Raw genomic sequence first — 25,549 nt, 5'->3', positions numbered from 1 at the left:
AATAATTTGAAATAAATAAGTAACGCAGTCATTTACACTCTAGCGAGCATGGTTATTAATATTTTACCGAGCAACTGACCCGGGAGGTCCCTTCCTGTAATTATTATTACTAGAGTCTCTCTCTCTCTCTCTCTCTCTCTCTCTCTCTCTCTCTCTCTTTCCGGGGTAGGTAATAAAAAATTAATTACATACTGCAGTTCAATGTTTCTGAAGAATTCTCTGCGTTCGCAATTACGTCGCAGCTGCAGAGAGAGGCTCCCCAAATTCCCGTAAAATATCAAATATTGTTTCCGAAAGTTTACCGCGCGGCGCCCACCGTTGATAACTAATTTTTAAGCCAGCCATCGAGAATCCTAATCTCGGAACCGACCGACCCGCCTCCTTAATAATACCAGGACGAACCGGTAGCACTGTCGCGAATTAATTTTTAATCAACGGCCCCGGTCGCACTTTCGTTTTTAATTAAAAAGATACTCGGACGTCCGGGATTCGACGGCGTGCATCCCCCCCCCCCGGTTCCGTTCCCGTGGAATTCGCGTCTCGCCTGCGAATTTCGTGGGCGCAAGGATTATTCCGTGCAGGGAGCTCAGCCGGTTGTTCCGCGGGGACACAAAGGACCCGAAGAAAGCCGGGCGGCTGCGAACCCCTCTCGGATACTCTTTAAATACCACGGGACGAAGGAGCTTCCCCCTCGGAAAGGGGTTCTGCAAAAGTCTCTCAATCGGCTTCACCCTCGTGACTCTTGATCTCTCCGAGAGGGTGCTGCTGCGGGAGCACGACGATCCGGCCTCCCCCGTGTCCCCCTACGCGCCCCTCTTTCCCGGCGATCCTACTTCTCCTCCTCGTTGTCAATCAACGATGCATTATTCATTCCGCCGGGCGAATTTATCAGTGGCAAATTGGCTGTTGTAATCTCGGGATCGGTTTAATTGATTCGTTCGGCGGGAACGATTAAATCCTCCGAGCGCGGCCTCAAATCATCTAACACCAGCGCGGCTGTGTCTATGGACGTGTTACATGCACGTGATAGTTTCGCACCGATGCGAAATATCATTGATAATTGTGTGTTTGTTACATTCATTTTTATTTCGGAAGACTCGTCTGCGATCATCTCTGCGGATGCTCTTTGGTCTCTGTTTAGAATTATAAAGCCGCGATGCTCGAATAATCGTGTTTCCTCTTCCGAAATTGTCCATTTTTGGGCACAATCCGAGCGTCAATTAGGGAGAGTTTACTGTACCTGCGAAAATGTATAAGTAAATTCTCCTTAATCGACGCCTTCGATTGTGCAGAAAAACGGACAATTTCGGAAGAGGAGATACGATTATTCGAGCCTTACAGCTCGTTTTTATAGTTGTTGACAATCGATAACCATAACAAATTGTCCATTTTTGCACACAATGGTCCGTTTTTGTGCACAATCGAAGGCGTCAATTAGGGAGAGTTTACTGTACCTGCGAAAATGTTCGCAAAAGAATCTGGTCCCTATATGAAATTACAGATTCTTTTGCGAACATTTTCGCAGTATAAGTAAATTCTCCCTAATTGACGCCTTCGATTGTGCACAAAAACGGACCATTTCGGAAGAGCAGATACGATTATTATCATTGTTATATTATATTGTATCTCGTTTTTATAGTTATCGATCGTCAACGACTACTGCAATCCGTGCAAATCCATGAACCTTAACGTGAGATAAATAAAGATTTTGCAAATTAGTTGCGGAAACGTAATAATGCAAAGCACGTTTCTGCTCCTAAAATAACGTACAAACGAACTGAACCAAAAGAAAAACGAAAGGAAAATGTGTCAATATTATATAATATTTATTATATAATTTTTGTACATCGTATCTCCTCTTCCCAAATTAGATAATTTTCAACAGAGACAAAATTTCTCTCTGTTTTTTTGCAGACTGTTTTTTTGCAGGCTGTTTTTTGCAGATCCAGTGGAACCTCGATTATCCTGGCTTAATTAAAGAGACATTAATGTTCGAATAATCGAATTGTTCGTTAGTGCCTGATTTCGAATTTATTAGTTTGCACAGCAAATCGTTTCGCATATGGGCTCCCTTACGTCGAGCCAGTTATATGCGAAACCTATTTGGACCACCGGAGAATTCCGATATTGGAACACCGAATAATCGATGTCCCATTGTGCTGTTATAATTGCAGAAACAACTTCGCGACATTCTCCCGTTACAATCTCAGCTCGCCACGATGTAATAACCCAGTTCCCTAGAATCTCGGGTCCTTCGAGGCCCTGCGAACCAACGGCAAAGAGGTCGGAGCGCGGAAGCGACCGGAAAGATCCAAGATTCGCGACCAACCGATCTCTCCGCAGTACCGCAACGATCAATTTCCCTCTGCCATGAATGGATCGACAGTATTATTGTGTTGGAAACGGGGCCGCGAGATCGCGCGCACCGCAATTGGCTATTCACAGGGGGCCAGAGATTCCGTTTCGAGGGTAAGCTCGTTTCCAAAAATCCTGTACATGTTTCCGAGAGCGAGAGAGCGAGATAGAGAGAAAAAGAGAGGAAGAGAGAGAAAGAGAGAGAAAAGGAGAGGGAGAAAGAGAGATGCAGGCAACAACGGTGCGCTGGTCGGTGGATCGCGCGAATTCCGCAAATAATCCGCCGCGAACTTTTATAATCCGTCGAGATTCTTGGCAGGGATTCCGGGCTCGGGCTCGGGCCGGGCTCGGGCTCCCGCGGAGGCGGAACGCTTGACGACCAGCGCTGATATTCCGAGGAAAAAAGGAACGCTTTTCATCGCGAGATTCTTCCCGAGGGAAAATCGGATTTCCAAAGGGAGACGAGAGAGAGAGAGAGAGAGAGAGAGAGAGCGACAGCGTTTCGGCACCGCGGCAAAATCTGGCGGTTTTAGGCCGACGTCCAAAACGGTCTCCGCTCTGCGAAAGCCGTGGCTAATTCGCGGCGACGCGCGACGCGACGGCACAGCACGGGCCAATCGATTCGCCCGGCCGGAACCGAGGCCGGATCCGACCGTGTCCGGCAGATGTTCCGCGAAAAATTGCCTCGTTGCTCTCGCGTCCTGCCATCCTCCCGGCCTGATAGACACCGGCCCCGGGATCGATTGTCCCTGTTGCTGCAACCAATTGCCCGGCGATCATCTTCTAATTGGCCGAGCGGAGCTGATCGAGGCCCTTCGGGAATTGCGGCTACGCTCTGGCCTCTGCGAAAGTCGCCTAGCGTGCTGTAAAAGTGTTCGAAAGAGGCACGATTAGGCTGATGAGACGATTCGTTGAATTCTTTTTGCTCGTGAATTTCGGTCAATGACATTCGAATTGTGCGTTTCCGTTGAGAATCCGCGAATCTATGTCACCATGCGATATTTTATTGACACGTGGAGCGACGATGACCTTTGACTCGACGACTTTATATCAATATATAAAGACAATACGCCGCATAAATGCGTGAATACGCACTTACTATGTTCAATCACTCTCTGTCTAAATTAAATAAGTAAATTCTCCTTAATTTTCCTTTAGCTTTTAAACAAAAATGGACGATTTGGGAAGAGGAGATACGATTATTCGCGTCTTGCGCCTCGTTTTTATAATTACCGATTGTCAACCACTGTAAAAATTAGCCGCGAGGCGCAAATAATTGTATCTTCTCTTCCCAAATTGTTCATTATTGTTTACAAGCTGAAAGAAAATTGAGCAAAATTTACTGTAAGCATTAAACCCATCCAAATCCTTCCACGAAAATTTCCAACAATTTCTGAAAGAGAGAAATCAAGGTGCATTATTTGCATCAATATAGATAATAGACTTTAATATAAAATAGCGAGTTCCTCAGATCATTTGAAGCAACTTCTTCCTGTACAAAAATTTTCTCCGAGGCACCGTTAACGAGTTATCAACGAAAAACAGTGACCAATAAGAATCGAGTACGGCTGACGCTAGGCGGCCCAGCCAACCAGCGCACGAAGCCCAGTTCCGCTCATTGGCTCGGTCGCCTCGCGCCAGCCGAGCTCGCCTCTCATCGGTCACTGTTTTTCGTTAATAACTCGTTAACGGTGTCTCGGAGAAAATTTTTGCAAAGGAAAAAGTTGCTTCAAATGACCCGAGGAACCCGCCACTTTCGGATTGCGAGACATTTTTGGGACACCCCGTATAATAGACTCTTCTCGTAAGACGCGTCTCGTAGAATTTTTAACAATTTAATGCTCTTACTTCTGCAATGTCGACAATGGATCTAGTTAATGAACTTGTCAGTCACAGTCTTAGCAAAAGGATTTTGGCTGAAGCGTGTTCTCAATGGCTTCTGTTGATGGGTTTTTGCGATCAATTTTCTTGGAAAATCTTTTCGGAATGTCTTGTCAAAGTAATCTGTCAAAGACTCTTGCCAAAGAAGTCTTATTCATAGTCCTTGTGAACTAATCTTGTCAAAGTATGTCGTCAAGGGAGCGTCTTGTCTTTGGCTCTTGCTAAAATGCCTTGCTAAAGTGCCTTGCTACAGATTCTTGCTCTGCATAGTCTTACTATAGGGTCTTGCCACAGAGTATTGCTAAAGAGTGTTGCCACAGGGTCTTGCCGAAATGTCTTGCTACAAAGTCTCGCTGCATATTCTTGCTGCAGGGTCATGTTACAGGGACTTGCTGTAGGATCTTGTCAAAGCGTCTTGCTAAACGTTCTTGCTGAAACGATTTGCTGAAGCAATTTTCTAAAGCGATTCGCTAAAGGGTCCCGCTAGGAAGTATCGCGTCATTTTAAAAGACATCGAGTGCGTTATTCGGGCGGAGGAAAGGCAGCGCGAAATATCGCGGACGGAAGTCGCTGCGGCAGCGGCCGGGCCGCAGTTTGCTCACCTTGATGGAAGATCCGTGACACAGTAAACTGTCCTGGTTCCCGCGATGGGCCGAGAACGGCGCCGAGTAATCTGCAAATCAAACACTCGAGCGCTCAACGGGTCGCGCGGGCAAAAATTCTGCTCTCTCTCTCTCTCTCTCTCTCTCGCTCTCTCTCTTTTCCCCGGCCTCACGCAATTAAGCAATATCAATTATTGAAACGGGGAACCAGCGTTCGGCTGTTTATATTACGACGAACATTCCAATTACCGGGGACAAGTTTTGCGGAGCAATCGAGGTTGATTCGTTTCGCTCGTGAAATTGATGGGGATCGCGGGGGTCAACGAGGGCTTGGTGTTTTTGGGACGTTATGCAACGAGGATCTCCGGTTAGGCTAGCGACGCGACCGCGGTTCGTATTTTGGCACGGACCGGTCGCGATTCCGTTGCTCCGTCTCGCGGCAACGGATATTTTCTGACTCGATTGTACCACTGCGAAAACAAAAATTGTCATTCGACGTTTTGTTCTCCGAGGAAAATGAAAGATGCCGCGTGAAACGTTGCGCCGGAGCAACGCGAATGGAACAGGGATCGCCGTTTTCGAATTCCTCGACGAATATATTGTATTAAATAATCGGTGGAATTATCGTTTCATTCGAAATTCTTTTATCCCCCGCGCCGACCTGTCCCGGCTTTCGGGATTTAATTTATAATTGCGCCGTCCGACGCGTGAAAAATGTAATAATTCATACACCGCCGAGTCCCGATTTCGATCTCCGATACGCCGCCGATTTCGCGGGTGGAACGCGAAATTGAAAAAAATTATTCGCGTCAGGTTGTCCGACCAGATTTAATGCGCTGCGATCGGATGTGCGAAACTTTTGCAATTTTGTTTACGGCCCCGAATACATTTCTGGCGCGCGCGATCCTCCCCGGAAATCAGAGACTGCTTTCAATACGCCCGGCAACACTGTATTTAGCTCGTACGATTAATTAGACTTTCGTTAATCCGATACTTTCGCGATGCGATAAATAGAGGCTCGTAGTTCCCGCTGTAATTCCCGGTTGTGTCGGTTTCGGACGCTCCCCCACCCACTCCCTGCTACCCGAAATTTCTTACCGGCTTTATCCCTCCGGCTATCCGGCGAAGCTCGGCGGAAAAAAATCCGTGGTTCCGCCCCTCTGGCCACAGGCAGAGAGTTAATTGGAGGAAGCCGAGTCGCCAAGGCAACAGCGTGTATCCCTGGCGATACACGCGAGGTATCAACGAGGCGACGTACCCTTCCAATTTGCCGGGTCCCGATGAATCGTACATCACCCCCGGGTTTCGACGCGCGGCCGGCGAACAATGTCGGAGGATAGAGGAGGTTTCTGCCGCCTTGAACGAAGAATATTCCCTACCTCGGCCCGGGACCCCGTTGTGTACACAGGGTGGCCGAAACAATCGTCTTTTATTCGGAACAACGAGAAACCTACGCGAACGCTTCCTCGCTCGTTTCAATCGGGGGTCGTTTCAAACCGGGGCCACGGATCGTTCGACACGGGCAATCGTTTTTATTTTTGTTTTTTTGTTTGTTTGTTTTTTGAACGATGGAGGATTCCGAACGCTGTTTCGAATTATACAAATGGACTCGATCGAGAATATTGGTAGGAAATACCTTCTCGGTTCTGTGTTCGAATTTAATCCGCGAATCTGTCGGTTTTGATGGTCGATGCTTTCTGGGTCAACGGCTGAAGAATCGAACGGACGAAATCCTACCGCGAATGAAATTAAACCAACTTTTGGATGCGGTGAAATAGAATTAGTTGGGGAAAGTAGGAGCATTCAGAGATGCGCGTTCTTGTTTAAATTAAATGGATTTGTAAATGGGATGAAATCGTACGATTGGACGAATGAAATGGGGATTAGATTGACGCTAAATCGCATAAATGGGCGTAAAAAAAGGGACGTATAAATACACGTGTTTAAATTAAATAGCTTTGTAAATGGGATAACATCGAACGATTAGATAATGTGAAAGGGGGGTTAAATTGACGCTAAATCTACCTCTGTGTGTGAAAATGGCAAGGTTGAATTTGTTTAGACTTGCAATCAGTTTTGTTACAGTTGATGCCTGGATTTAGAAATTTATCGAATCATTTCTTACGACAAAGTGTTTACGGTTTCAACGATTTCGGGAGAAACGACGTGGAACTGATCATTTTGTCCGAAACGATAGATATAGCATTGACTAAATTGGAGTATTTTAATGAATTAAAGAGATTAAATTGACGCTAAATCTACCTGTGTGTGTGAAAATGGCAAGGTTAAATTTTGTTAGACCTGCAATCAGCTTTGTTATACTTGATGCCTGGGTTGAGAAATTTATTGAATTATTTCTTATAAAAAGTGTTTACGGTTCCAACGATTTCAGGAGAAACGATATGGAACTGGTCATTTTGTTATTGTTGAATAAACTGGAGTTGAATAAACTTGTTCCTTTTAGGAACAAAATCAAGTTTTAGGAGATGCAACTCGTAGTGCATTGTTTCGGTACACCCGGTACATTCACCTTGGCTCATGGGCGAAGAGAAAGTGTTCTAGGCTCGTACGCGTGCACGCGGAACGTCGGCGGAATGATGTATTGCGGCGCAACCGCCGCGCCAGACGAGAAATGAATGATAGAATTTTGACGGGGAACGAAAAACGAAATTCACGCTCGGGAACCGCGCGATTCCTCATCCCGGCTGGATTCGGCTCGGCTCGGCTCCGGGAACATCGGTTCCACCAGCTACGAGCACCGTCTTGAAATGTTCCCCCGTGATTTGGCCCCTCGATATTCCCGATGTCTTTGCAACTAAAACTGCAAACACGAAGCTAAATTCACAAGTACAATAATGTCTCTCTAATTGACGCTCGGATTGTCTTTGAAAATGGACAATTTTAGAAGGGGAGATACGATTATTCGAGCCTTACGGTTCGTTTTTATAGTTACGAATTGTCGACAACTATAAAAACAAGCTGCAAGGCACAAATAATTGTACATGTAACCACAATATAACCTTGACATTACTGTACAGTAATGTCTCCCTAATTAACGCTCGGATTGTCAAAGGAAAATGGACAATTTGAGAAGGGGAGATACGATTATTCGAGCCTTGCTGTTCGTTTTTATAGTTACGAATTGTCAACAATTATAAAAACGAGTTACAAGACACAAATAATCGTATATATAACCACAATACAATCTTGAGATTACTGTACAGTAACGTCTCCCTAATTGACGCTCGGATTATCTTCGAAAATGGACAATTTGAGAAGGGGAGATACGATTATTTGAGCCTTGCTCTTCCTTGTTATAGTTACGAATTGTCAACAATTATAAAAACGAGCTGCAAGGCATAAATAATCGTATATATAACCACAATATAACCTTGACATTACTGTACAGTATTGTCTCCCTAATTGACGCTCGGATTATCTTCGAAAATGGACAATTTGAGAAGGGGAGATAAGATTATTCGAGCCTTTCTCTTCCTTGTTATAGTTACGAATTGTCAACAATTATAAAAACGAGTTACAAGGCACAAATAATCGTATATATAACCACAATACAATCTTGAGATTACTGTACAGTAATGTCTCCCTAATTGACGCTCGTATTATCTTCGAAAATGGACAATTTGGGAAGAGGAGATACGATTATTCGATTCTTGTGGTTCATTTTTTATAGTCAGCTATAAAAATAAGCTGCAAGGCACAAATAATCGTATCTCCTCTTCCCAAATTGTCCAGTTTTGTGGACAATCTGATCATCAGTTAGGGAGACATTACTGTATTTCGCTTCTTCTCGAAAATTCGAAGAATCTTTGTGCGAAGAAATCGCATATGTACACCGATTAATTATGTTTGTTAACCAATTTACATTTACAACCACAGTGTTTCAAAAACATCTTGATCTGGTTCTCCTTAATAATCGACGATGCGTAATGATTCTCAACTTTTTAATGTTCACATCGGGAAAAAGGGGCTGCTATGAAACACCGTTCAATTGTGACCCCGACTTGAAACGGTAGCGCAAACAATACAATAAAGCATAGACAGAGCATATGAAAGTGGAGGTGAAAATTCTACTCATATTTCTGAACATTGTTCTTTCTAAATTCACTCACGCAAATACTGTTATGCGAGGATTAGCTGTAAAACGAAATGTTTACTCGAGTACAGATGTTTCTAACAAAGAACATACTGTTCCATATTGTGTACTTCAATAATACTTTTCAGTTATATTAAAATCGAAAAGCGTTCCTTAACATGTACTTTTACATTATGAAGGAAAATTCGATCTGCTTGAATTTATCGATTCTTTGTTAACTAGCAGAGATTGTTATTTTTTAGCTTCGAATATAGCCGTATTATATAATCGAATATTAGAATGTTATTACTATTACAGTCGAATAATTTCGATTACAGCGAGATAAGACAGTCTGCCACGTTTTCAACAGGTTTTCCACGATGAAAATATGCAAATGACGCATTTGCTCTGACGAAAAAATATTTCTCCAAATACGAAAACGTACTCCGTCCATTTCTACAATTTCATTTACGATTACAAGGAATGAAAATTGGAGTGTTAAAGGTGAAATCGCGAGACGCGGAGGGGACAGTCTGCGAGATACACGAACATAGTAGGGCATCATGCATCGGCACCGAATTCTCGGTTGCTCGCACAGCCCGGGAATAGAGGAGATTGCTCAAAGGAACGTAATCAGCCCGGGGATAAGAGCCCCGGGCCCGATAATGAGCGCGGGAGGGAAAAAATTGAGCGATAATCGAGTTCGGTCTCGTTACGGGCCGGCCGCGTCCAACGGAAATTGCTCCCTGGAAAAAATAAACCCGGCTTTGTCGTTACAGTTGTTCAATTTGCCTCGTAACTGCGGGGCTAACTCTCAAACTACATTCCGTCACGGTGGGAAAAAGATCAGGAAATCCCGTCGAGCCGCTGGCATTTTAATTAGAAATTTTTAATTGGCGATTTTCACTTCTCGATTTCGAGGATTCCTCTGTACGGGAAGAAAGCAATTAACAAATTGCCCGGCGCGCGCGACGCGTGTCTTTGACGCGTTCGCGTGCTCTAGAGGTCTCTCTCTCTCTCTCTCCCATTCTCTTTCTCTCTCGGGCCGTCGATTTTAATATAAAATTCTATCGGCGATATCTTTTTAGTTTCTTTCGATTTAATTGGGATTTAATTTATCGGAGCGATTACACGGATCGGGACGCTGTGAATTTCCCTGTGCTAGTCCTACGCCTGTGTAATTTATTGCGTGTGATGCGGCATGCGACGCGAGTTCCCGGAAGACAGCACAAAATGGTCAGTTTGGGCTTCTGAATTGCCTTCGAATCGGGTCACATGGCCTCCAATAGCCTTCGAATCGTGGCAAAAGATTGGAAATAAAAATGTTAAGGTTATTGGCTTCGAATCGTGGCAAGTGGCCTGCGAATTGCCTACGAATCGTGTCACGTGGCCTGCGAATAGCCTTCGAATCGTGTCACGTGGCCTCCAAATTGCCCTCGAGTTGTGTCAAAAAATTAGAAATAAGAACTAGGCACGTGACCATCGAATCGTGGCACGTGACCTCCGAATTGCCTTCGAATCATGTCACATGGTCTCCGAATTGCCTTCGAATAGTGGCACGTGGCCTCCAAATTGCCTTAGAATCGTGGCACGTGGCCTCCGAATTTCCTTCGAATTGTGGAAAAAAATTAGAAATAAAAACTAGGCACTTGTCCTCCGAATTGCCTTCGAATCATATCACATGGTCTCCGAATTGCCTTCGAATAGTGGCACGTGGCCTCCAAATTGCCTTAGAATCGTGGCGCGTGGGCTCCGAATTTCCCTCGAATTGTGGAAAAAAATTAGAAATAAAAACTAGGCACTTTTGTCCTCCGAATTGCCTTCGAATCATATCACATGGTCTCCGAATTGCCTTCGAATAGTGGCACGTGGCCTCCAAATTGCCTTAGAATCGTGGCGCGTGGCCTCCGAATTTCCCTCGAATTGTGGCAAAAAATTAAAAATAAAAAATTTAAGTCATCATTAATGTACACTAGCATGCAGATCACTGCCTTTTTCTGCCGACTGCCCCGAGTTTCCATAAAAACGAACCGCGAGGACCAAAGAATCGCGACTCAGTACTCTCAGATATGCCGGTTTCAATTCCGACTTGCAAACAATTCTAGGAGGAAATACTGTATTTCGCGCGTGTGTTTCCACAGCGGGGCACGTATCACGAGCTCGGAACAGGTTTACAAAAAGTATGTTCCGAGCAGTATCTTGGGAACAATGGCGGCCGAACAAACTGCTGAACGCAGAATTTGTTCTGATTGGCGATGAAAGAGCCGCGCGAACAGGCCCGGGAAGCGTTTCTCTTTCGATGCTATTTTTTTTTTCAAAAGAGGATCGAGTTTCGATGAAACGCGGGATTTTCGCGTTTTAGCCGGAAAATTCGCTGGAACAACAGACCGGTCTAATCGACTCGACTGAAGGGCTGTAATTACAGACGCGACGGACCGCGGTAGGTTTTTTTTTCTCCACCCTGCGAAATTAATTTCTGGCCGGCCGCCGCGCCGGTGCAGCGCGGGATTCTGTTCGGCGGCTCGCGAATGTTTATCGAGTGCGCTGGTAAAAAATTTCGAGGCCACCGGAAACGGATGCCGGTGCTCGGGTATCGAGCGCCGGGGCTCGATGAAGTGCTTAATTGAAAAGCGCTCGTGCTGCAGCTCGAAACGCATACCACAATATCAATTGCCCTCGTCCGGCTGCGATCTGCTGAAGTATCGGAATAACCATATCGAGCATGGTAATGAAAATTCGGCGGAAAATGTCGGCACGCGAGCGGATCGCGCGGGCCGGCTCGTCGATAGGACGCGCCGGCCAAGGAAACACGCCGATGCACCGGAAATCGATCGCGTTCAAGAATCATTTCGACGCGGCTGAATCTCGCGAGCCCGATCGGAGCTGGCAACGATAGCCTCGATAGTTCGGCCGGCTGACGTCAGACGGAAATTGGGTTATTATCGCTATGAATCGCGCTCTTGTCGGCGATCATTAATTTAACGCGATCGATCCATCGAGCGGAACCGATCCATCGAGCTAACTCGAAAAAGAAACTCGAGATTCTTCTGTTTCAGAGCTTCTCGTTCGAATGAAGTTCGCGTGGGCAATGCGTTCTACTTCTCGCGGATCGTCCAGTGTGAGATAATATTCGGGATTATTAATGTTATTATCTGTAGAACAAAGGTGGAGGGGTGTGAGATTATTTGATTGAGAATTGAGTCGTGTGAAAAAGCGTTTAACTAACGATAAACTATATATATACATATTATTTATAATATATATATATATATATATATATATATATATATATATTATTATTATAGACGGAATATATATATTTGTTATATCTAATTTGTTATATATATCTTCCAGTCGTGTGAAAGAACGTTTGGAGAGAGTTATGATTGTTGAACGAGTTATTGATTGTGGTAATTGCAATGTACAAGTGCGTTGGAAGATGTAATTTTCCATTGATTAGATATACATATATATATAGTTTATCGTTATTTCAATTAAATTATCATAAATCCAACAACTCTCATCCGCGATGAAATACCGTGCGCGTAGAATATTCTGTCCCTGTGTCTGTGTTTTATTTAGCTGCTTTGGAAATTATTTATATTTTTATTTATCGAGCATGCACGTTTTCCATCGTTTCGCATCGTTAAGCCGAAAGAAGATAAAAACGTACACGAACAGTTATAACGACAGACGTGAAAAAAAAGACATAAAGAACTCAAAAGAAAAAAACGAGATGGATTTGGGAATTGAACAGCTACAGAAAAAGAAAGTAGCGTTTTTGACGAAGGGACAGAATTTTCCCCGCGCCCCGTAATTAAAACGATCGGTATCGTAGGTAGGATGAACGACGTTCCGGCGAAACAACGGTAAGTTTGCTGATCGAGTTTTGACATAACGCTGGTTAAAGTTCGTGATCCGATGCGAAATCGTTTTGCCGGCGGTGAAACGGCGAGCGGGGAATGTTCAATTTAAAAATAAACGACGAATCCAGTCGCTCTGTCCGCATTCCGCGCTGTAATTCGAGTCGGAACACAGAGGCTAAAAAAATGTCGGGACACCCTGATAACCGTTGATTCGTACGTACGTACGGACGGACGGACGGACGAGGCACATGACATCGATACGATAAATATTCCCGTTGATCGATCGACGGGCCGATCGTCATCGGCCGACAGCTCGGTGCCCTCTGACAGGGAACGATGATTGGCGTGGAGTGATGGCGTTTCAATGAGAGCGCGGCCATCGACTGCGAAACGGTAACCATTTCACCGGTGTAATTTGGTCGCGCCATTTGTCGAAGCTGATCGCAATCCCGGTGCTTTATTATTCCGATTTTCGAGCACGATCCGTCCGCCGTGATCTCCTTCATTTTTACGAACATTTTTATCGCGAACGGAGCGCCCCCGTTTCACGCGATGATTCCTTGATCTTGACGCATCGAGCGCTCTCGCGAGACGATTGATACGGTCAGCGGAAATGGCAACAGAGATTCGTCTCCGCGCGGTTTTATTTTCCTCCTTTCCCGTATCGCCGATCGAGACACCGACTCCTTGATCTTGACGTATCGAAAGACTGGAAATCAAAATTATTATTATTATTTCTCGGCTTGTTAGAACGAGTGTTCACTCGTCTACATAAATAAAATTAAGGGATTATAAATGATATTATTTATTGTAAACCCTTTGCTGTCACGCTTGGTCAAAATGTCAGACATTTATTTTTCCACAAAATGTGACACTGTTATGAGAAGAAGGCAATTAACAATTAATTCGATATACGCTTGGAAGTGAGACATCGAGTTCTAATAAAGTAAACGAGGTTCTAGGATGTTTAAATTATATTTCCAATTTTTTGGGTCTCAATAGCATTGCCGGATTTTGAGTGACAGTTGCTTCAAACGTGCGACACGCGTGCTTCGAATAGGAAGTGTGGCACAGCAGAGTTAAGCGGGCCAAATTAGCCTTTAGATTGCAGAATATATATATATATATATATATATATATATATATATATATATATATATATAACGCAAACTAATAATCTAGTTAGAGAGAACAGAGTGTAAATTGCGTCGAGAGATGTGAGAATCGCAGAAACAATTAACGTTGTTGCTGTCGAACTTTACACTCCTAATTCTATTTATATAATTGCATTTACTACAAAGGGTGCGATAGGTTCTCCCTTTCGGAAGTTCACGGTGCCTAAACTAGGGACTAGAAATTACAAAATTAACCCTAATTGGAATATCAGAGACAGTTAACTAAAACGATCAAAAATGCTCAAACATTATAGAGACAGTAAAGCAGGATTCAACTGTCCCGCACTCCGTAGTTATAAATTTTGTATGTTTCTTTCTTTTATTCTCTCCGGAGACTGTGCAATAAAGTCCTATTACTATGATTATCACCATTCACCTAATGAAGCTCAATTAAACAGCATTTCAGTTGAAATTGCCCCTCCTGGTGCTCTACAATTAAAAACGTTTTGTTCTATTATCCGCTGTAAAGACTAGCCCTGCAATAAATATCTATTATTACCGTCATTACTCTCCCGAAATTGCCTGCAATTAGACGTATTTTGTTTCTCATCTCTGACGAGAGTTATTATGATTCACCGAACGATGGGAAACGGATGAAGTTTCCTCTGTCTCGATCGCGTAGCAAATTTATATTTTCATAGATATAATGAAAAGTAATTCATCAAATTCAAACATTCATTAAATCACAGTAATTTCTCCTAGAGATGCCAAATTACGGCTGTGAATTTCCTTGCGCTAGTCCTACGCCTATGTAATTTGCTGCGTGCGATGCGGCACGAATTCTCAGAAGACACAAAATGGTGGCAACTCGTGGCACGTGGCCTCCGAATTGCCTCCGAATAGTGGCACGTGGCCTCCGAATTGCCTTCGAATCGTGACAAAAAATTAGAAATAAAAACTAGGTACGTAGTCGTCGAATAGTGGCACGTGGCCTCCGAATTGCCTTCGAATCGTGACAAAAAATTAGAAATAAAAACTAGGTACGTAGTCGTCGAATCGCGGCACGTGGCCTCCGAATTGCCTTCGAATAGTGGCACGTGGCCTCCGAATTGCCTTCGAATCGTGACAAAAAATTAGAAATAAAAACTAGGTACGTAGTCGTCGAATCGCGGCACGTGGCCTCCGAATTGCCTTCGAATAGTGCCACGTGGTCTTCGAATTACCTTCGAATAGTGCCACGTGGTCTCCGAATTGCCTTCGAATCGTGGCACGTGGCCTCCGAATTGCCTTCGAATAGTGCCACGTGGTCTCCGAATTACCTTCGAATAGTGCCACGTGGTCTCCGAATTGCCTTCGAATCGTGGCACGTGGCCTCCGAATTGCCTTCGAATCGTGGCACGTGGCCTCCGAATTGCCTCCGAGTCGTGACAAAAAATTAGAAATAAAAAAGCCAAGCCATCATTTTGATCTTTGCATTACTACGGCCGCTGCATTCTTTCGCCGACTGCGCCGAGTTTCTATAAAAGCCGCCCGCGACGCCCGAAGAATCGCGACCTAGTATTCTCAGATCTTCCGATTTCAATTCCGACGACCTTCGAACATTTCCGGAAGAAATTACTGCAATCCGCCGTAGCGTTAAACAGCGCCAACAAGTAGCACTTTGTTTCGGCGATGTTCCAATTTCCGGATGCTGTTTGCGAAAACGTGAAACCGAGGTCGTAGGTGCCCCGATTCCTAATCGCCATTAGCGTCCCCGGCAGAGAAGCAGGTCGCCCGATCTACGTAGAAGCTCCCTGAATAATGCATCAAAGGATGGAACGAACATCGTTGGTTGGTTCAGCGTACGGGACAGTCGCGGGAAAAGAGAAAGTCGGCGGATAGGATCGCGGGATCGGGGGAGGAAGAAACACGCGGAGGGGATGGGGCGAGCAGAGCAACGGGCAGGCGAGACCGCGTGCGCGTGCACCCCCGGGGGGCGGGGACGGCCAGGGGTGGCCAACAAAGGGGGAGAAACGCTGAAGAAAGGGAAAGACGCTGGGGGAAATTGAATCAAGCAGAAGCACGGAGGAGCCCGAGAACAGAGGAAAATGAAGCGGTCGAATCAATAAAAAAAAAGAAGGGAAAACTCCCGGGGAAATTAAGGGTTTGTTGGATCGTGCAGGAAACCGGGACGCTTTTATTCGACCGGTTCTGGGAACCGACTATTTTTGCCCGGGAGGAGTGTGCTGCCGGTTCTGATCGAATCGCAAAAATAATCTGTACAGTTCGGGAATTTCGCGGAAAAACAAATACCGCCATTTCAATTTCGCCGAGCGCGCGCTGCTCTATTCCGGTTTTCCGAATTTTTTTATGGACACAGAGACACTCGATTAATTTCGCCGAGTACACCGAGTTAAATCGAAAACCTACCGGGCTGCATAAAAATACAGTGACTCGCATTAATATTCGGACACCTTTCGAAACGGAATCAACCGTTATTTTTTACAAATCGAACGAGATTACTTGAACTTTTTGGAGGCGTTGGAGAGAATAATTTACCGGGCGATGTTTGCAACGTTTTCTTTCTCGAGATTGAAATCGGTTGGAATGGAAACGAAACATAAAAATCTCGCGTGTGTTAACTCTTTCGATCTGAGCCGATAACGGACATTTAAAAAATGCGTTTCAATCGCTGTAAAACAGAAGCACGCTGATGAAGAGGATGCTGGAAACGTTCCAATCGAACCGGCGTCGTGCTAGCTAATTAAAATTATGTTTTGTTAGTTTTTCTCGCGCGTGATCGCTATTCAGCGAATTTCCATCGTACTCCAAAATTGTAATTATTATTGAGAAATTTATACGTATCCTTGATCAGTCTTTCGATCTTTTTACAGTCAGAATGTCGTAAAATGTTGCTTGCCTTTTCTGCGCTGGCTGAGACTATCGCAGAGGGTTCTGAGCCTTTTTAATAGGATTCCAGAAGAAGGTAAAGGAAGGATCGATGATAAAATTTTTCGGAATGACTGTCTCGACCGTAAGATCTCGATAGGTGGTTTTACGGGGACGAGGTCGGCCAGGGCGGCAGACGGAAACCTGTTAACATTCTCCAAAGGCATCGCCAGCCTCGTCGCGGCTTCCCAGCACTGAGAATCCCGGGGAAGCAGAGAGAACACATCCTGCGCCGTAAACTCAATTTTTTCCGGAGCAGAGAAGGGACAGAGGGATCGAGCAGGTCTCTCCGCAGGTCTCTTCTCTCGGCGATCGATGGCGCCGTTACGTTCTCTCTTTCCCTTTCTCTCTCTCTCTCACTCTCACACTCTCTCTCGCCATTTCTCCCTATTCGAGGTTCCCTCTTCGGTATCGACAGTTTCACGCCGTCGAATTGGGTCGTTTGCGGGCCGAGATCTGGTCTCGTTATCTCGAAAGCCGGCCGACAAATACACAGAGACACACCGGGGTGCGCTCCTTCTCCTCGTTTGCTATTTCTGGGTCGCGTAAAATCATCTCGATCCCGCGAGCTCGGCTTAATGGACACGGAGAATCGTCGCGAGGTGTCGATCCACGAAAAATATTGACCGAATATTGCGTACACGATCCGCAACGGGCCACGATTCCAGTCCCATCCACCGCTGGCAGCGCTTCGAGACGAATTTCGGCAGCTATTCCGCCGGGGGTGGATCGCTGCGTGTGCTGGAAGGGAGGGTTGGTCTTGGGAATTCTTCGGATATCTTCTACAATGATCCATTTTCGTTGTTAGCTCGTGCCTGAAATTTTCTGATAGGCCGGTGTGTGACTCGAAGAAAATTGTTTCTCGTTCCAATAATTTCGGGGAATTCTTCTCTCCGCCGTAAATCGGATTCGTTCTGTATGTTAAATTATTTTTGCACCGATGGATGTGCAAAATGCGCTCTTGTGTGTGCAATAATAACAAGAAAATCGAGATTGTGAGAACGGTTTCGGACAACAGCGACGGCGAAATGTTTAAACGATGATAAAAGAATTGCGAAAGAAGCTGAGAGAATGGCGATAACGATTGGCATTGATAAGTACGCGATTTCAACAGTTATAATGGTTATGCAGTTACGTTTGTAGACAGATTCTTTAACGATTGATTCTGCCAGTTCGATTATTCCCGTAGGAATGACAATTGTTCCGCCATTTGCGGAGCATTATTACAGAAGAACAGCCTTGAAACTATGATCGCAAATACAGTAATGTCTCCCTTACTGACGCTCAGATTGTGCACAGAAATGGACAATCAGTGAGATACGATTATTCGAACCTTGCGACTCGGTTTTTATAGTTGTTGACAATCGATAACCGTAAAAAACGAGCAACAAGGCTCGAACAATCGTATCTTCCCTTCCAAAATTGTCCATTTTTGTGGACAATCCGAGCGTCAATTAGAGAGACATTACTGTACTTCGGCTACGCGTCGAGTAACATTTTCGAATATTAACCCTTAAACTATACGCGTGTAGACAGAATCCTGCACCTATTTTGAGTGTCTTAGAGCCAAAAAATGACTGCTCGGTCGCAGAAAATCACCGCGACGCGCGCAAAGTCAAACCGCCCGACGAATCTCTAGAAAATTACGTTGCCGCTAGCATTCCAAACAGCAAACATAAGAGACTACAGTAATGTCTCTCTAATTGACTCTTAGACCGCGCACGAAAATGGACAATTTGGGAAGAGGAGATGCGATTATTCGAGCCATGCGATTTGTTTTTATAGTCACGAATTGTCAACGATTATAAAAACGAGCTGCAAGGCTCGAATAATCGTGTCTCCTTTTCCCAAATTGTCCATTTTTGTGCACAATTTGAGCGTCAGTAAGGGAGACATTACTGTAATCCCTCGCAGAGCCGCATCATCCCGTTCCAATACTTCTACAGAGGCGGAAGTCATTCTTCTCACCGGTATTCCGTGCGAGTTCGAGGTGCTAATCACTCTCGTAGGGTCGATTGTCCAGGTCGCGGTAATTTTATCGGGTTTGATAATCTTATTGCCGTCGGTCCCCGTGAAAAGCAGCCGGTTCGCAGGCTCGGTCTCGAACAAAACCGGTTGCGTCCGATCGTCTCGCCGAGGCGACCATCTGCCGGTCCATTTGTCGGCTTTCACGAGCGAGGGTCCGCCGGTCGGAAGGGTCAAAGAGCAGCTCGTCCAACCGGGCCGCGCTCTCAATACGGGCGCAAAAACCGTGGTATTACGTGCATAGGAAACGTAGCTTCCGTGATAACGGTCCGGAGGTTAATCACGTAACTCTTGTGCATCAAACTGTCGGCTCGGGGCGGCGTGGCGCGGTGATACAGCGAAATCATTTCGCAAATGGCTTCGCGAAAGGCTTGGATACGGGCGGCGGGGGACGGCTTTCAGCCGGATCAGAGAAAGCCGGTCTTTTGAGACGGACGTATAACCGGGGTCGGGCCGGTCGCAACGCCAATGGATAACTCTCCCGGATCTGTCTTTGTGCCGTTGCTTGTCCAAGAGCTGCACGGGAAACATGAAATTCCCTGCGGCATTAGTTCTATCGGCGAAGGAACCAGCTCGACGATTGTCCACCGAGGCGACGCGACGCGATGCGATGCGGCGTCCAGAAACCGCGCTTCGAGAGCTCGCCTCGGCTCTGCTCTGCTCGGCTCTGCTCTGTTCTGTTCTGCTCAGCTCAGCTCTGCTCGCCAATGCGCCCCGTCATTGCGCCACTCTCCGGCTTAATGGCGAGCCGGAACGTGCAAATCCTGTAGGCTCGCGACACGAGCGCGGTGTAATTGCGAGCACGAACGCCCCACGGCTAAAGGACCCCACGATTTAATGGCCTCCTGCGGCTTGTCTTCCCCGAAAACTGCATCCTCGGTCGATGACCATTCGTTGCCGCCTCTGCGAACTCGAATCAACGCTTCGCCCTCCTCCCCGACGAATATTTCATTGAACTTAATCGATCGGTCGGTAATAGGATCTTCGCTTCGCGCTTCAATTATACGCGGACGATTTCGAGGATCCGGTAGACGAATCACTGTGCATGAGTTACTTGATCATGATTTCGGTTACCTTGGGACACTGTTTGTGTCCACGGCGAGACTCGACTGCGAGTTCCCACGAGATCTACGTAGTACGATTAATGAAACTTTTTGGTACATGTTAGTATATTTTTCGTACATATTAGCATACTTTTCGTACGTATTGGCGTACTCTTGTCATACATAAATAGCGTATATTTTCTACATATTCATTGTGTGTATAAATACCCTAAGTCTAGTGATCGTAGTGGATGGTAAAATTCAATTTGTTCAAGTAGATCGCAATGAAAATTAGTTTTGGAAATTAGTCAAAAATCAATGTCACCCAAATATGGGGTGCCAAAGGTGCCCAAAGACTCCGTAAAAGTGTCTAATATTTTGATTGAATCTCACAATTATGCCATAGCAAGTATTTTAGGATTGACAAAAGAAACTAAAGATCGACATACATTCTTCGATGAAATATTTATTCGCAAAGAAACTTAAAAATTCACGCGCTTCGTCGAAAAGAAAATATTTATAATACTTGCCGAGCCAAATATTTGGCTCGATAAAAGATCGCGAGAAATCGATTCCACATCGTCCCCAATTCTTCGACGACCTTCATCCTCTCAGATTACGCGAGCAGAGCAAGCTAGCGCGGCTCTAAGAATCCTTCATAAAGTCGTTCCGTTTAATAAATTCATCTCGCAGGTGATCTCGAGAACTGCAAAGCTTGTCTTCATATTAAGCTCTCTTTCATGGCGCCGCTTTTCCACGGCAGACTTTAATATTTCAAACAGAACGCTGCTAGTAAGTTGTCTGGCAACAGCTACCTGTCGCCACCGGAATTAAGTCTCTCGCGCAGCTCTCTGTTCATCTCCCGAGCGGAAGGCTCTCCTTGAATTCGTTAATTCTTTCTATCCACGTGGGACAGCGTGTGCTAGCGCGCACGGATAAATCCACGGGAAGCTCCTTTTCTCCCGTTGTCCATTGTCGAGATCAAAGGGGTCGGAGATCCACTGCCCGAGCTAGGCAGTCTCTCTCTCTCTCCCTCTCTCTGGATGTGTGTATGGGTGTCTCTGTCTCTCTCTTTCTGTTTCTCTCTCTCTGTGTATCTCTCTGTCTCTTTCTCACTGTTTTTCTGTTTGTATGTTTCTCTCTCTCTCTCTCTCTCTCTCTCTCTCTGGCGCTCTCTGTCTCTCTCAGCCATAAGAAAACAGAATAGATAATTGGATTCAGCGCGTGACCAACGGGCGCAGCGCACAATCGACTCGCATTTGCGTCTGACGTTCGAGATAATGCGCTTTGATCCGGGGATAAACGCATCAGCGAACGGGATAAACACGCTGCGAAGGGAAAAAACTCGAGAGAGAGAGCGAGAGAGAGAGAGGAAGTTCCGATAGTTTCAGTCCGATTCGAAAAACCGAAGTCGTCCAACAGGGGGGGTACAAGAAAAAAAAGAAAGAAAAAGAAAAATCGTCGGAGGAAGTCGGCGAGGAAGCGAGACTGATCCCGAAATCCGGAGACTTTCCTGCGGATTCAATTAATCCCGGATAAATCGCGCGACTCCTCCGGCCGACGATCATCCCGGATAACGAGATGACCCAGATATCCGCGGGAGAGGATCGGCCCGATCAACCGGTCCCCGTCGAACTTAATCCCGAAACGTTGTTTAGAGACAACAGAGATAAACGCGATACTTTCGACGCGAGCAAATAATGCAGCCCCGAGGTAATCGCTCGGTTAATTGGACGTCGGCTTCGGGGCTGTAGTTGAAGGATTTCTTTCCGTGGATCCTGAGCTCGGTGAAACCGTAGGACCGGAGAGAGAGCGAGAGCGAGAGAGAGAGAGAGGAAGTGAGAGAGTGAGAGTGAGAGAGGATCCGTTCGATGCTGGAAAGTGGCTGTCGTTCCGGACGATCGTTAAACTAGCGAGCGCCTCGAAGTCACCCGGGAGATAAGACAGTATCACGTCGGTCGAGAAACGAGCCGTGGCTGTTTACGTTTCCCCGGGCCCGGCCACCGACGTAGAGACAGTCCGTGATTTTCTTCTCCGTTTCTCCGCCGCGATGTCGGCGCCGTTAAACGCGATAAATTGCAGCCGGCTGACGGTGCCACCGGTGCGGCCCGCGAGAAAACCCGCCCTCCCTCCCTTCCACCCCGCCGCCTGGTAATTTCTCTTCATTGTCCGCGGATGCTCGGGATCGAACCACCGTTACGGTGAATTATTTCGTTTGCCGGCGTGCTCGATCGCGGAAAATTACTATCTGCCCGCCGTCGCACCAACCTGTCCACCGTGTTCGCGTCCGGCGCTCTCTTCCATTCGCAATTTCATCGCGAAATGATTGCTCCAAACAAGCCAGGAATATATTTATCATCGTGCAATCGGGCTTCCTATTATTCCGATCGATGCGTTTCCCGGGAACGTTCACGAAGATGGTGATATTTGTTCCGTGCGAGAATTGGAGGGTAAAGTTTTACGATCGATTTTTGCGACGTTCATTAAATCGGAATAAATTATTCCGTCATCTGTGTACACAGGGTGTGACAAAATTGTTGTGTAAGCGGGAATGAGAGGTTCTCGAGAGCATTTGGAGTAACTTTCTCCTCAGCGAAAATGCGATCCGCGGCTTCGTTTACGAGTTATTAAGGAAAAACGGTGACCAATGTGAGGCGAGATTAGTTGGCGCGCGGCGGCTAAGCCAATGAGCTGAACGGGACATCGTGCTCACGTTGGCTGGGCGGTCTCGCGCTAGCCGAGCTTGCCGCTCATTGGTCACTGTTTCTCGTTAATAACTCGTAAACGAAGCCGCGGATTGCATTTTCGCTGAGGAACAAGTTACTTCAATTGACCTCAAGAACCCATCATTTCTCGCTCGCTCAATAATTTTGGGACAACCTGTAGTGAGAGCAGATGAGAGCTTGGAGTTCCTGTTATTAATTTTGTATATACTTGTCTTCCGAAGACCGAACGTTTTCAGCGATTCGACAGTGTCGTATCTTGCTCGAAAGAATTGTCCAGTAGAATCGGAAGCAGCTCGGACGTCGTGCGAGCGCGCAAGTCGAGAGCAACAACGGTTACTCACCTCCTCGCGTTAATTTGGTCGCAGCGGGTAGGCGAGTCGAAAACGAATGCCAGAAGCGTGACGAGGCCCGCGTAAAACTCTCCCCACCCCCTCTTGCCGTCTCACCGGTCTCGGGTGTTTTACGATTTCGCCGTGGGATTGGGTCAAACTATAAATACATAGGCGCCAACGTGGCCGAGAGCGGAGAGCGGAGCCCGCGCAAAAGTAACCGTTCCGCGGGACAGTTGACGGTGTTGCGTAATTGTTGAAAGCTTCTTCTCCACGAGAGGCCGGATTAAACAGAGTGAACCACGGGTTCCTCGGATCCGAGAACTCGGACGCCTCGAGCTGGTCGGTCGGTGCAGAATCTATTGAGTAGTGGAGCCGGTTACTGTGGGCTAATCGATTACAGTGCCGTTTTCAATTTTTCAAGCACAATTAACTTTATATTTATCGTATAAGACATATGAAATATTTTTATGTAAACTAAATTAATTATTTGTTCAAATTAAGCATGCAAATTATGGATGTTTTTAATCATTTGCATGCTTAATTTTAACAAATAATTAATTTAGTCTAAATAATAATATTTGATATGTCTTATATGATAAATATAAAGTTAATTATGCTCGAATACCGCAAAAATTATTTCAACTTTTTGATATTGAAATCGCGACATTTTCTATGAGGCTTATGAAAAGGCTTAAGAAATTACTGAACGAATGAAGATCAATATTCAGTATAATAAATCGTTCTTAATTCTTTTTTCATAGAATATAAAATTTCTGAAAGCGTGTTAGGTATTAAATTTGCATTGTGCACAGTTATTGAGGCTCAGTGTTCGGGGAGCGTGCACAGTAATCGATCTTCGTAACTGATTGACGCACAGTAATTGGTTCCAGGACTTCTCTTCTTCTCTCTTGTAGTATTCAAAGGTATTCACGGGAAATTTTCTATCGACAAAAGAAACATTGAACTTTGCCTTGAAGTCCTTAAAAAACGTCATTTAATGCCACAGCTGTATTTACCAGCGAATACACCCGATGGCCGCGAACAGGACGCAGTGATCAGCTCCTGCACCCCTCGAGCTCGGAGGGAAGACGTAAACGCGCGCGGCATCGTTTCCGTTTGAGAAAAAAAACAAGGAGCGGTTTTTCGGCGCGTGTGTCGAGGGTGGAATACGGTCTCTGATCGATAAATCGCACGTCCGGGACGCGCTGGCAGGAATCGTAAAGGGGTCAGCCGGTGATTCGATTGCCTTCCGGGCGATTAGCGCCGCGGGAAGTCGACTAGCCGCTGAATATTCATGCCGGGCGTCGTCATTTATAAAACTTAATCGAACGGCCACCGACGACAATATCATTTTAATCCATTGTGCATATTCGCCGCGAGCGGCAGCCGAGCGCGCCATAACGTCCATCAACTGATTGCGCTCGCTGTTGCGTGCGCGCGATATTCCACGGTAACTTCGTTCCCTCGTCGGCGAACGACTCGCGAAATCTGTGCCGTCGGCCGTACACGAAACGTCCCGGCGGAAATTCAATTAACCGCCATTGTCGTTCCCGATTCCGCCTTGTCTCCATCCCTCCCCCCACCTCCCCTGCTTCTCCCGCGTCTTCGTCTTGCTCGCCGAGAACTCGCTTGGAGAACTCGCTTAGAGAACTCGCGGAGATATTAACTCGTTCGATCGTTTCGCCGAGGACGACCCGGGCCGTTGAAACAATAGACTCGTGGAAAATTCCTCGTCGGAGCACAGCCGGCCGCGTCACGGTTCCTCGAGCGTGTCGAAAATGGTCCACGGGCCACGACGGGACGGTCTATATGCCGAGCCGGCCTCGTAGAGAGCACACATCGCTCCGGGGAAACCGAATGACGTTACCAGCCCTCGCAAACATCAGCAAACACGTCCACGGTGACGCTGGAAGCCATCGAAATGCTGGATCATGCGGTCGACCTGCAGCAACCCGGCCCCGACCCTGGATTCCCGGCCAGCGCTAATGCTCGATCCAGGAATCGTCGCGATTTTATCTCGCTCGCGATGCAGCAATCCTTCCGGAAACGCCTTATATATCGGCGATATTGTAACTGTAAGCACGCGAATTGCTTAATTAGTTAGACAGCGGCGAAGGTAATCGAATTGCTATAATGACGGTTCAATGCAGATCATTGTAGCAGAATTGCTAGAATGATCAAATTCAGCTTCTGTACCACCTTGGAATGATACACAGGTACCACAGGTATACAGCACGCGGCATAAAGGGAACGAATCGTCGCGATTTTATCTCACTCGCGATGCAGCAATCTTTTCGAAAACGCCTTATATATTGGCGATATTGTAACTATAAGCACGCAAATTGCTTAATTAGTTAGACAGCGACGAAGGTAATCGAATTGCTATAATGACGGTTCAATGCAGATCATTATAGCAGAATTGTTACAATGACCAAATTCAGCTCCTGTACCACCTGGGAATGATACACAGGTACCACAGGTTGAGAATCGCTGCTCGAAAGCGATTCTTCCGAATTAATTCTGTAAAGTAGTATGCGGCATAAAAGGAACGAATCGTCGCGATTCTATCTCACTCGCGATGTA

At 46.0% G+C, this 25,549-nt stretch overlaps 1 protein-coding gene across 1 annotated transcript in view; it reads left to right on the top strand.

Annotated features, from left to right (window-relative positions):
* Window positions 1-25,549, top strand: part of LOC117229074 (spondin-1) — a 298,471-nt gene that overhangs the window by 178,017 nt on the left and 94,905 nt on the right. The gene's annotated exons all lie outside the window — the stretch shown is intronic.

The sequence above is a fragment of the Megalopta genalis genome, chromosome 15, assembly GCF_051020955.1.
Source record: "Megalopta genalis isolate 19385.01 chromosome 15, iyMegGena1_principal, whole genome shotgun sequence".
Classification (NCBI taxonomy): Eukaryota; Metazoa; Arthropoda; class Insecta; order Hymenoptera; family Halictidae; genus Megalopta; species Megalopta genalis.
This window is presented reverse-complemented; position numbering and strand designations above follow the sequence as displayed.